This window comes from Arctopsyche grandis, chromosome 8 (genome assembly GCF_051622035.1).
Source record: "Arctopsyche grandis isolate Sample6627 chromosome 8, ASM5162203v2, whole genome shotgun sequence".
In the NCBI taxonomy this organism is placed as follows: Eukaryota; Metazoa; Arthropoda; class Insecta; order Trichoptera; family Hydropsychidae; genus Arctopsyche; species Arctopsyche grandis.
This window is the reverse complement of record NC_135362.1, coordinates 19,920,377-19,933,974: the sequence shown is the minus strand read 5'-3', so window position 1 is coordinate 19,933,974 and position 13,598 is coordinate 19,920,377. Positions and strand designations below refer to the sequence as shown.

Here is a 13,598-nt window from a genome sequence, read left to right as displayed (position 1 = left end):
GGAGGGCCCCCTCCCGAAGGGCGCGTCTCATGAGTCGTTTTAAACGCAAACGGGCCATAAGGAATTTAGATGAACTTTCTATAGGTAGAATAGGACCTTTCACAAATAAATAGCACTTAATGCTAGAATTTACGGCCGGCCCCCCCATTCTTTGGGATTAAGGTTAATGGAACGTTTTTTTTTCTCTTCTTTGTCGCATAAGTTATTCACAAGGTGACTTACGGCAACTTTTATGGGGCACGACTCTCTTTTTACCTCGACTACCAACGATACTAAGTCGCCGAACGTAATTAATAATTTAAAATTCGCGGTGACGCGACGGGATCGATTTAAATAATACAATAGGAAAGTAGAGAAAATGGTTTGTCTCGGGCGGGAATCTACCGGGAAATCGAGAGAAAACCCAATGCCTATTTTCCTTCGCTCGCCACGGGAAAACTAACCACACAAGTTAATGGCATCACAAATCGGTTTTTCGACAAGTGAAAATAAATATTTAATAGATTTATAATGTTGAGTTATGATTTAAATTATTTTTAAGTTCTAATTTAAATTCTACAGCTTTAGTGGTTGTTTGTTATGTAGCATTGCATTAATAATAAAAAATGTAATAAAAACTTATTAAAAACAAAAATTTGATTTTTATCACAAATGTAAGACGCAATTTACACAAAGAGGGGATCTTTTAAAATCCAAAAAATAATAAAGAAACGGAAAAGGTCCAAAAGCGCCCTTATATTTCCGGTTCGGGCGCGGAACGAGCGACTTTAACCGGCTTAATTTCGAGTGCAGTCATTACGCTCAAGATTCAGTCGAGCGCGGCGCATTTTTCCTCCGTTGAGTTTTTCCGGCGAAAGAAAAACCCAAAGAAAGAGAGAGCATCGTCTTGCAGATGACGACGACTGAAACGCCGCGGGCTACACACACCGCGAAGGGTGTGGCGGGGGGCGGGAAAGGGGGCCCTCTTTAGGGGGCGGAGGACTCATCAGCGGGGCTTAGCCCCTGCTCTCGGTAAATGAGCTGTTTGTTCCGAGCCGAGACGCATTATGAGTGTAGCATTCGTCGACAGGCGCCAAAAATAAAATACTGAACCTCGAACTATGCATACAAAGAAAAGTTTATCATTAAAATTCATTAAATTCGAATACGTTTTTTATGGAATTATATAATACATTGTAAGGCTGTAATACCTGGTTTGAAATGAATGACTAAAATCTATTTTTTTTTTTTTTTTTTAATAATTGAAGTAAATTACAGGACATGACATTACAATGATCTAAATACATTAACGTTTATTGATGACCAAAATGAGCAATATAGCAAAGTATAAAAACGATCGGATAAAAGATAAGAGATATAAAAAATGACTTCTTAAACGAAAACCATGTGAACTGTATAAGAGATATGTAAAAATTAGAATCGGAATGAAACGCATCACTAGATTGGATCGATAAGAAACATCATCCTCAAACGTCTCACTTCTGTACTCATGTCAAAATAAAACAGAAGATTTTGATGCAGAATAAAACACACACAACATGAATAGCAGCACACAGAACAAAATGTACATAAGTACAAATAGTAAGAGACCACTATGTGTTACATGATGATAACCAAACTTTCATACGTCAACAACACACACACACACACCACAAAAATTTCGATTAATTTTTTCAAACGAACGCTTACATATATGTATGTAGGTACACACTGAAACCTTTTGAAATCGACATCCCGCTCGGGGAACGAACGACTTTCCACTTGTTTCCCCGCACTTTTTTGCAGTTCAATTAATTGGACCGGGCAGAGTCGGATCGGTCTGCGTCATTCATACACGACGACGACGACTACCAACCGGCGCAAATTGTTTGCGGGCGACGCACTCTATGTAGGTTCGAGTACCGGGTGTGCCAGCACCAATGGCCCCGGTAATTGTGGCCAGCAATTAACTCTGGCCGAGGAGATGAGGGCTCGGAGCGCACGCGAGCGGAGCCCGGCGGCCACGAGTGACGTGGAAAACGATTGGAAGGGTGAGAAAAGGGAGGCAGAGCAATACCGTTCGGACGCACGACCAATATAAATTTTACATACATATGTGTACATACCATTATGCATACATACGGCTGCAATGTTATTCCTTTGCTAGGTTTCGAATCCAACCGCCGCTAACCAATTACGAGATCCGAATCAAAACCCCGCACGGTGGTCTGCTACCATATAACACTTCAGAAAACTCCAACTGAACGCGATAGTGAACGTAAACGATATGAAAATTGCATTGTACGTACAGACAAATGTATGTTAAATTATAATATACTAGTGGCGGGGGGAGGAGCGGTGGTGGCCGCGAGGGTGGCGTCCGGGCACCGGTGGGCGGGGGGTGCCGGGGGCCGCCGGGAGCCGCCGGATTCTGGATTTGTTTTTGTTTCGGATACGGACTCCATTTTCAGTTCCGGATACCGATCCCTGTTTCAGTTCTGATTTCAGATATCTGTTTTACTTCCAATTCCGATTAATTATTACGTATTGTAACTTTATTTAAAATCATGTATCAATTTGTTTCCGAAACCACCCGTTGAAATTTCAACGTGCACAACACTATGTGGCAGTGCGTCGACCAGTATAGAGATTTCAAAAAAGCAAATTTTAAAACACCAGGAGTATATGATGTGCTTAGAGATATTTAATAAGATAAATACACGCGATCAAGAATCACAGCCGATCAAAGTGAAGTGGTCCACGTGGACTAAAACCATTGACCAATAGGTGCATTTTAAGCATCCGCTATTTTTACGCCGATAATTTATGTGCATATATTAAATTCGATGAACGCGACTTAATTCATGCGCATATATTAAGTCGGTGAACACGATATTATAGGTACCGGTCTCCGTGACGGGCCCGAATGTGAAACGCCCGAAAACGCAAATATCGGAAGGCAAAGATCGAAAATTGAAAGATCTTAAGTCGAAAGATAAAAAAAGGGTGCATGGTAAACGGTATATACTCACTTAATTTGCGCGAGCAGGATACAACAGGAACAAGAGTAACAGGCTTTTCCTCCCGTATTAATGTGTGCGCACAGAATACATATGCGTACTTAATAATACTATAGGTACATATGCGTGTTTAATAATAATAATAATAAATGCCTAATAATTGAGCGCCGAGCGACGTCAGGCCGATCGATGGGTGACGTCATCGTCAGATGAGCTTGGCGGGAGCGTACACACATTCACGAAGACACACACACACATTCATCATTTCAAAAGGGTGAACGGTGTATTAAAACGCGTGCGCGCCTATAAATTACCTTCCACTATATTTATATATAATATATAACTTTATTTTAATTCGTGTATCAATTCCTTTCGCGCCGGAGGTGTCGGGGGCGCGGAGGCGCTGGGGGCGTCGGGGGCGCTGGGGCCAAAACCACCCGTTGATATCAACGGGCACAACACTGGTATAATATAAATAAAAATAAATTCGGGTGTGACCAACCCATGACTTTATCTATGTATAGGAATATAAGAAGGTTACAAAACAAAATTCGATATTGAACTAATAACTATGATAGCGATACAAATTGAGCGCAAATATATGCAAATACTTGCACAAGACAAAAAACCTACTTCCGGTTGTCAGATTTTGTTCAAATTTTTTTTATTATTTAAAATCAGTATAAATATTATACACATTAAATATCAAAAGGATAAAAATAATATAAAAGGTCAAAATAAAATAATGAAATATTGTTTTAAAAAAAAATACTATTTCCGGTTTACAAATTCTGACCAAATCATTATCAAATCTAAGTTAGTACATAAAGAATACAAATATAAATTTTCAGCTTAATACGTTCAGGGGTGTGGACAGGATCCAGGCGACAACATTTCTGACCTTTCTAATAGGAGAAAATCCCACTTCCGGTTCATTAAATTTGGTGATTTTATTTTTTATTTTTACTTAAAATCACTATCTTTATTATACACAATAAATATAAAGAAGATTAAAATAATTTAAAAGGTCAAAATAAAATAATGAAAAAATAATTAAATATTGTTTTAAAAAAAAATACTACTTCCGCTTTACGAATTCTGACCAAAATGTTATCAGCTCTAAGTTAGTACATAAAGAATATAAATATAAATTTTCAGCTTAATACGTTCAGGGGTGTGGTCAGGATCCAGGCGACAACATTTTTGACCTTCCTTCCGGAAGCTTCCGGAAAGGAAAAAATCCCACTTCCGGTTTATTAAATTTAGTGATTTTTTTTTATTTTAATCACATTGATACAAGAATTATACTTGAATTTTTTCGTGATGACCACACATGTTTAAGGGGTCGAAAAAAATAGTGGAAGAAAAATCGAACAAGAGTAAACTGCCACTTCCGGTTGACAGACGCTTACCAAATTTTATACATAGCTTGGTATTAAGCTTAAACTGATGGATATGAAATATCAGTTCGATAAATCAAAAGACTTTTGAGAAAAACATAAAAAACCTCGATTCTCTAGAGTAAAAGTACTACTTCCGGTTCAGATAAAAATATTTAAAAAATATAAAATTATAAAAATGATTATTTCTTGTACATGTAAAAAAAATTCAGTCCGATTCAGTTAGTAGATTGGGAGAAAATCGTATTCAAAAACTTAAAAAAAGAGGACACCTATAAGGGGAGGTACCATTTCCGGTCAACTTAAAAATTTGAAAAAAATGTACGTAGTGTCGATAAGAATTTCAGTAACCGATTCTAAGTTTCGGTTTGATAGAATTAACGGTGTTGAAAAAATCCTTAAAATACACAGACACACACACAGCCATACACACATTTTTTCTAGATCATGAAAACGTGATCAGTAATCGATTCTGAGTTCGAATCAGTCAAAATCTCGAGTTCGAATACTACATACATAGATAAAGTAAAAATATTCCAATATAAGATATCTATTAAATTGTTGGAATAATTTCCTTTCACGATTTAGAAAAAAATATTCAAAATTTTCAGAGGCAAAATTTAACATTGTAACGAAGATATCATTGATTTAGACTATAGCAATGCATTGAGATGTAGAAAAAAGGATTTCGATTCGCTCAAAGCATTTGAAATGTTTTTAGCGCGACAAATCTACGACACGCAACCCTCCCAAAAAGCGGGGATTACTGTATAAGTAAAGTAAAAAGGATTGCCGTTTCTTTTTTAATAATTCCTTTGTATCATTTGGAAACGCAAACATTCCTACGAAAAAAAATTATCTCAAATTCCTAAAAATACATCACCGACAAAATCTTTACAAATCCGTACCACAGTTAAGTGTTTTAACGCAATTAAGTGTTTTATATTATTTTTTATAAAATGAAGTATTATAATTTGACGATATTATACAAATCTCGATATTCTATGTATATGAAAACGGAATACTTGGGTTAGAAATATGACAAGGGTGGTTAATGTAATGGTGAGAGTAAAGAAATTGAAATGGCAATGGGTGGGTCACGTAACTAGTAGAACGGACGATAGATGGACGAAAGAAGTGCTCGAATGTTACCCGAAAAAGTGTAAAACGGTGCAAGGAAGGCAACAGGGGAGATGGGCGAATGAATGAAGAATGAGAGTTGCTCAAAACAGAGACGAATGGAAGCGTTTTGGAAAAGCCTTCATCCAGCAGTAAATGATGAATGATAATAATAGTGTTATACATAATATGTTTATTCACAGAATGCTGAAACAGACAGTTGGAATACATATGTATGTACATATCAATATCGGTTATTCGTATATCCCGATACGGGGCCCCTAGAGTAGCCTGGGCCCTGGAATGATTAAATGAAGCAGTTCAAATATATTACTAAAAATCACTTAAGACAAATGAAGATGAAAATGAAATGATAAATTTACAATTACAGCAGTTAAAAATCTAATCCATAAAAAGTCCAAACAAAATAAAAGTTGAAAGTCAAACAAAATAAAAAATACACATTCCAAATTGCATAATACATATATAATACATACATATATTGTTATACCCAACTGACTCGCTTCGGGATTTTTATATAGAAAAATTCTACATTTCTAACCACAGAATTGAGTACTCACATATGTATGTAAGTACATATATACATACATATTTACATACACAGTAGTCATGAAAACATCTCTGTATGTCTGGCTATTTTTTTTGACCTGGTCCATAGGTATAGAGGTGTACCAATAAACGCCTAATAATATCTAAGCCACGGGTGGATTTGAGAGGTGACCCTTATCGACCTAGCCCAACTAAATGTAACGTATCGTAACGGTCGAGTGACACAATCGCGTAGGTGTGGTTCTGTATTATTTCATAGTCGCGGATTAAACTGAAGGACGTCTGAGATGTGACATTCAATATTTAATTCATCTTTGAAACACAATTAATAATTTATACAATTTTGCTTGGTACGCTTTGTGTAATTTGTTACGCGTATTCGAATCGTACAGTGTTTATACTTCACTACGCATACGTAAGCATATCATATTATACATATCCAATCATTCAATATATGTATTTACATAATATTTCATTCATTCGATCGTGCTTAAGAAAATTCACAAAAGAATGATGATAAATTTAAATACCATGTTAAGATTTATATCGTCTACATACGGGTGCACCTCACGGGATCGAATGTGAAATGCACGAAAAACCAAATATCGGAAGGCAAAGATCGAAAATCGAAAGATCTTAAGTCGAAAGATCAAAAAAAGGGTGCATGGTAAACGGTGCATACTCACTTAATTTGCGCGAGCAGGATACAACAGGAACAAGAGGAACAGGCTTTTCCTCCCGTATTAATGTACGCGCGCAGTATGTATGTACGTGAGTATGTACCGTTTACCATGCACCTTTTCTTTTTGATCTTTCGACTTAAGATCTTTCGATTTTCGATCTTTGCCTTCCGATATTTGGTTTTTCGTGCATTTCACATTCGATCCCGTTGGGTAGACCCGTATGTATATCAATATCAATTGATATGTATGTACATATATCAATATCTTTGAAGATTTTTAAAACACATTTTACTTAACCATTTCAAACATTCGTAATATTTGCATTGAGAACGGCTTTATCTCCATGTTAATAATAATTATTGACGAAAAATAAATTGAAAAACTGACAGAAGATGATCGATCTGCGTTTCATAATCTTCCAGATCGTACCAATAATGATAACCATACTCTTAATTATACGGAATAATCATTTTTTTCTCTTTTGACCGGGATTTGAACTGGTAAACATGTCCTTTAAAGTATTTTTCGGTATATAAAAATTAGACAAATTCCCATTTAATGTATGTAGATAGTAAATCCGAAATAATGCATATTTTTCAACGATGCATGCTGGTCAAATTTAGAAGCCGATCTGATATTGACACAAGAGTTAATCAGCGACCGTTATGGAGGTACAGGGGTGGAGGATAAGCGGTCCAAGAGCGACGGCCGGGTCAGTTGCGGGCTAGTTGTTGACCGCAGGCTGTCGGAATCAAAAGCCTCGAGGATAATAACTATTTTGATAGTGACCGTAGTAGAACTTGCACAGTTTGGGATTGGGGTAGGTACTACCACCGAGGCTACGAGCAGGGGGTGGAGCAGACTCTGATGGCCAGCAATACCTAATTTGCTATGTTTGAAGTGACTTAATATCCAGGGGATTAGCGTGAAGGCGGGATAGGAGTGGGAGGCAGATGAGGGAGGGAGGCAGGAGGCTGAATGGGTGGGTTAAAGGGCTATTAAAACCACAGCAGATGTACCCCGAACCCTCTATAGCTGAAAACCGCAACGCTATGAAGGATTTACTATAGTTGGAGGGAGATGAGGGAGTGTGGGGTCGATGCCAACGGTCACCTAAGAACAAGGAACCAAATTAATATTTGATGCATTCAAAGACACATAGAATTTCTACTTGAGAACAAGATGCACAAAAATGTCAATTTAACAGTTTCATATGCCTATGTGGTGTTAACGACAAATATTCGTTTTTAAAAGTACGGAAATATTATACACCCGTGACTTTTCAAAATAGTAGAAACCTGTTGAATGTACATACATATTATATTATATGACGTTCATTTTGCAATAAAGGCTATTTTATAAATGTTGTAAAATTTTTTATACGTTTTAACGTTTTAAAATATTGAAATAATAAATCTGCATCCATACACATGTACATGTATGTGAGGACTTATGTATATATGGATGTACGTATTTGTGAGAAATGTAGCAGTTAAAATACGTTTTTTGCCGTTTTTTTCATTAAAATATTCCTCTCACATTATTATACAGTTTTTGAAATAAATATAATTGTATAAAATCTTTAAATGTGACACAAAGATACTAAGTAAGCATTTTTGCTTTTATCTATCCCAAATATCAAAAATCAATGTAATCATAATAATGACACAGTATCATAATAAAAATAAAAAATTATGACAAAATATGTGTACATCTCAACATATTTATATGGATTTTGAATTTCATTCGTTAAAATTATAGGAAAAAAATGATTACAAACTATTATAAAGAGAATTTGACATAATTTTATTTGCAGTGCTGAAAAATTTCACAACCAGTGAATTTTGAATAGATTAATACAAATTTACCAATTTAATTTATTGAATAGAATACATGTATACATAATTTATACTTTCCGAGAAACCCATATGTGATACAATATTAGTAAGAGTGTCTATTTCTTTGGAATACATATAATGTTGTACTAGAATGAGATAAAATTAATAAAATTTAAGCATGTTTGGCGTTTGTTTTTCCGGGAAAACTAGCAGCGATGCTGTTCGAAACAGGGGTGATTTTAACCCCCTCCTCTCAGTCTCCGGGTAATATTCAAGTCTACGCAGCAGCCGCAATTGAAATTAATCGATACAGGGGAACATCATTACTTATTGTCAACCGAGAGTGAAATTAATAAGCTTTTCGGCGAAAAAGCTACGCATTCCCTCGCAGCTCGCTCCGTCCAAACATATATTTCCACTACATAATACGCCCGCGTCGAGGGCAAGAAATAGCCATAAGCAATAAAGATAATAGTTATTCCCCGGCAATAACTATTAGCTTCGCAGACATGACGTTGTAATGGGGATCGGAACTAAAGACCCGTATTAAGCCTTCGTTCCTTTTTCCTCGACTCATTTACTTTTCAATACTTTTCCTCGCTAAATACACAAACATTTTTGCCAGAGATAGGTGGAGGAGAGGAGCACCCGCTTGTTTTTCCCTTTTCACCGTGCCTCTAAACACATATATAAATAGAGCAATGATCGTTTTAGAAATGGACGCATCGAAAATATAATATAATAAGCAGTGCCAGCCTTACACTCAATGACGCCCTCGGGCAATTATTTCTAAACACCCTCAGAAAAAAGTTTCGCCTTTGGCGTTCTAATCTAAAATTTTGTATGGCTTTTGGCGCTCTAGATTTAAATTTTAAAGCGTCTTTGGGGCATCGAGCGGCGCCCTAATATATTTCATTATGCCTCAATATTACTGCTGCTTCACGCGATTCAACCAGAAAGGTCCCGACATTACATCATCATCGCCATCGTCCAATCTTGCAAATATACCATCGATGACTGTCAAACTGTACTCTGCAGCCCTTCTTTGTAGTAAATGTTGAGATTACACACGCTCGGCGAACAAACCAGCATGTACAAATGGCTCGTTCGCCACACACCATTGGGGCGAATGATTAGCAATGCTCCGATTTCAAATAGCATGTAATATGTAGTATGCTCATTATGAATAGTAAGATCAATCTCGTATTTTTCCGCCTACCACCTACATATGTATGTAGTTATCTAGAATAGAGAATAGCAAAGCGCGTACCCATAGAGATCGGCGAACGTAAATTCAGGGGGTAATGTAAGCCCTCCCGAAAGATAAGAGCGTTGAATTAAATGCATGTCGACGGGGGTGCATTAACAACAACTACACATTGGGACGCCGAACAAAGGTGCATCGCGCATTCGTTACGTCACGTAATCTAGCGCTCGGCCTCGCTAAAACTTGCTAAAAACGAGCCATTGTTTCTTCCACATTCAGCCCCGTTGAACACGGAGAAAACCCGGAATAGGGGGAGCGGGGGCTGGAAGAGATGTACATCCGCGAATAATGCGGGAGACAGCGGGAAAGGACCGGGACGGGGTGGAGGATGGGGACGAGACATAACACTTCTCCCTCCCGCCCCCCCCCCCCTCCGTTAATTAAATTGCATACAAAAACGTCCCCTGTGCTCCGTGACAATTGCACACGTGAAAGCGGAGCGCTCGCTTGCTCTATGTAGACTTTTTACTGTTGCGGTCCGTCTCGGAATTAATTTCTCGTGTGATACCCTTTTTAATTGTGCGGAGAGATAAATTTGCACGGCAAAATTTACTTTGGACGGCGAGGGAAAAAAACGCGTCCCTGTCACTGATTAATTAACCTTTGCGAAACGCGTTTTTAATTAGTTTCGTGTCGACGCGAACATGTCATTTGTTGAACGCTCTCGTCGTCCTTTCCAACCCATCAATTTAGTACGACAATATTTTTCATTGCATTCCTTATTTTATATTTGTCCAAATCGTGTCTTAAAATTTATCGTCCAAAAGAAAAAATACATTTTTTTCATCCAAAATATGTTATAATTAAATCAAGCAATCTTGATGTAGGTACATAAATATGCGAAATCGTTAGGACCTTCATTTTTCTCGAATACAAATCGCAACTACCTTTCAGTCTTCCAATTTTTATTTGCAATCTAGGCTTGGAGATGCATTCTTTTTATTTTTTAAGATTATATGTTTTTTTTATTTGACCGTTAATCTATTGATGTGCTAAGCTTTCGCTGATGATAGTTTTATTCATCTTTCAAATATACATATATTCATATCCTATCATATCATATCGGAGACTGCAAGAATGAGAGTTGATCTATTTGATGTCCATAAAATTATAAATAACGATTACAATTGCCGATAAAACTCCTTATGTTTAACAACTACTCTCATCTCTTTCTCTCAGACTCCAAAGAGATATTTACAATAAAATAATTAGAGAATCCCTATTTTCAAATAGAGTGGTTAAATGTAATTTAATAAACTGTTAATTTTCCCAACAAAATAAATAAATAAATTTTGGAATAGTCTATCCAATGAATCTATGGCTTCTAGTAATTTAAACCTTTTAAAAAATAAACTTGATGATTTCCTTAAAATAAATGAGTTTTTCTAGTTCTTCCCTTTTAAGTTTATCGTTTGTATTTTCTCTTGTTTATTTTATTTTCGTTTATTTTGATTTGATTTTTTTCTTTTAATTATCTTATTTGATGTACATATTTCCGTACTACTGTATAATTATCGAACCCCTTGGGTCCATCAACTTTGCCATCTATCCCAAGTATTCTTAAATAAATATCCAAGCGAAAAGCTTAAATGAAATATTTGTGGGTATTCAATAGTTCGCCTTTCTTGCTCAGCACAAGAATAGTCCAAATATTGGAACGGATAATAAAATTAAATGATTAGATGTCCATATTCCATTTGTAAAATCTTCATCGAAAAGTGGAACAATACATGGCCTGTTTATTGACAAATGTATCAGGTATTGCCTTTTTGTATGAAGATACTACATACAAAAAGGCAATACCTAGTACACCAGGTAGCAAATATTACAAAAGCGCCTGCCCCATTCACCAATATAAAGAGGATAACGGTTTTTTGCGGGAAACCTGATCTATACATCTCTATAATGAGTCCACAATCATTCATCGAAATCAATACGAAAATCCAACGTCAGATTTAATTTTAATTATAATTTTATTTTTATTTAATTAAATCTTTCTACTTAAAGACATATAGTAAAAACTACGCCGACCTTCGATCAAATCATCATCTTCGGAGTGCATAGAATCTAGTCTGGAGAAGTCGATTCCCCTACGTGCATGCGGCTTTCCTGAGGATATTATTACATTACAAGAGCAATCTTGTCGTCGAGAAGTTCGTGGGTGCACATCGGTGCATCGTGCGTGGGCGGCAAACACAAGACAGAAGACACGTCGGACGACCGTTTGACAAGCCTGAGTTGAATTTTAATTCGATCGATGGATACAAAAAATAAACACGTGACATCGGCCTGACCCCGACCATACACGTGTATTCTTGTGTGTACAATCTTATGTAAACGCCATCGGCGATCGACTGAAACCTCACTCGGCCCGACTTGTGTGCACACTCGTTGCTTTCAGTTGATCTCCCTCGTCTCAAATTATGTTTAATAAAGTATGTCAATATTTATATAAATCATATTTTACAGCTTGGTAAGAAGAAGATGATTGTTTGTAATCGTAGTGAAATACCTACAATATTTGTAGATTGAATTCCGAACTAAAATTATTTTCATTAATTCCAAGTCGAGGGTTTTTTCAAAAACTAATAATATCAATGTAAAAATTTTAAAACATACAAAACAATTAAAATCAAAAATGGCTCTAGCCCCATCTGTATATAATAAAGTATATGTATGTATTTACAAAATACACACATTTATATCATTCTAATGAATGTTTGCGGTTTGCTCTTTATCTTTATGTATAAATATCGCTTTATTATATCCGCGTACGATGTTCTTTTTTTCATCTTTATGAAACTGCTATTATATAGAATAAATTAAGCATTATGTTTCCCCATCGAGCCACACTGGCATAGTATAATACGACGATCGATAAAAGAATCAGTTTTGCGGACATTTCTTCTTTATTTAACTGCTTTTTGTGGGTCAACGACGCGTCCAGCATTCATTATTACGAATCACTTGTATACGTCTCTCCAAAACTGCCATATGTGCTCGTTTTTACGTGCATACATATATAAACACGTCCGTATATGTGTACATACATACATAATATGATAAATACACGACAGTATTTATTTACGTGCGATATGAACGCATGCAGAATACTTCATACATACAATATTTACCAATCAAATATTATCGAATTTATAGTATAATATCATAAAGGTGCGTTCGTGCAGATGTCAACCGTTCAAATAAGTAATCGTCAATAAACATTCCATATGTGTGTACATATTTGCATTTGCATATTGTATGTAGTTGGCGTTTGAGAACTCGCGAACGTTAATTTGAGAGCCATTTATAACAGTCCCTGTGGCGCAGAGGATAGCGCGTTGGACTTCTAATCCAAAGGTCGTGGGTTCGATCCCCACCAGGGATGCTTTCTTTTTTTTCAATTAAAATATGTTTTTTGTATTTCAATAAGGCTAAAGAATAAATATGCGTACTTTTAGTAATTATTTATTTTAATTTTCATATAACTGTTTCATATATGTAAACCATTCTACAGACGTCTATATATGCACATATGTACATACATATGTCGTATATGTGGTATATAATAAATTTAAAAAAAATCATCAAAAATTGACATGTAATCGAATTTATTGAATTATTATAATGATAGATATGATTAATAGTGTTTGAATTTCATACACAAATAAATCAAAGCGAAAAATGAAAATAAAATAAAAGTATGGACAATTTAACGTTTT

General features: G+C 36.0%; 1 non-coding gene across 1 annotated transcript; it reads left to right on the top strand.

The window, feature by feature from the left end:
* Positions 1–13,191: 13,191 nt before the first annotated feature.
* Positions 13,192–13,264, top strand: TRNAR-UCU (transfer RNA arginine (anticodon UCU)). Its single transcript has one exon. It is a non-coding gene; the product is annotated as a tRNA-Arg (tRNA).
* Positions 13,265–13,598: the final 334 nt, after the last annotated feature.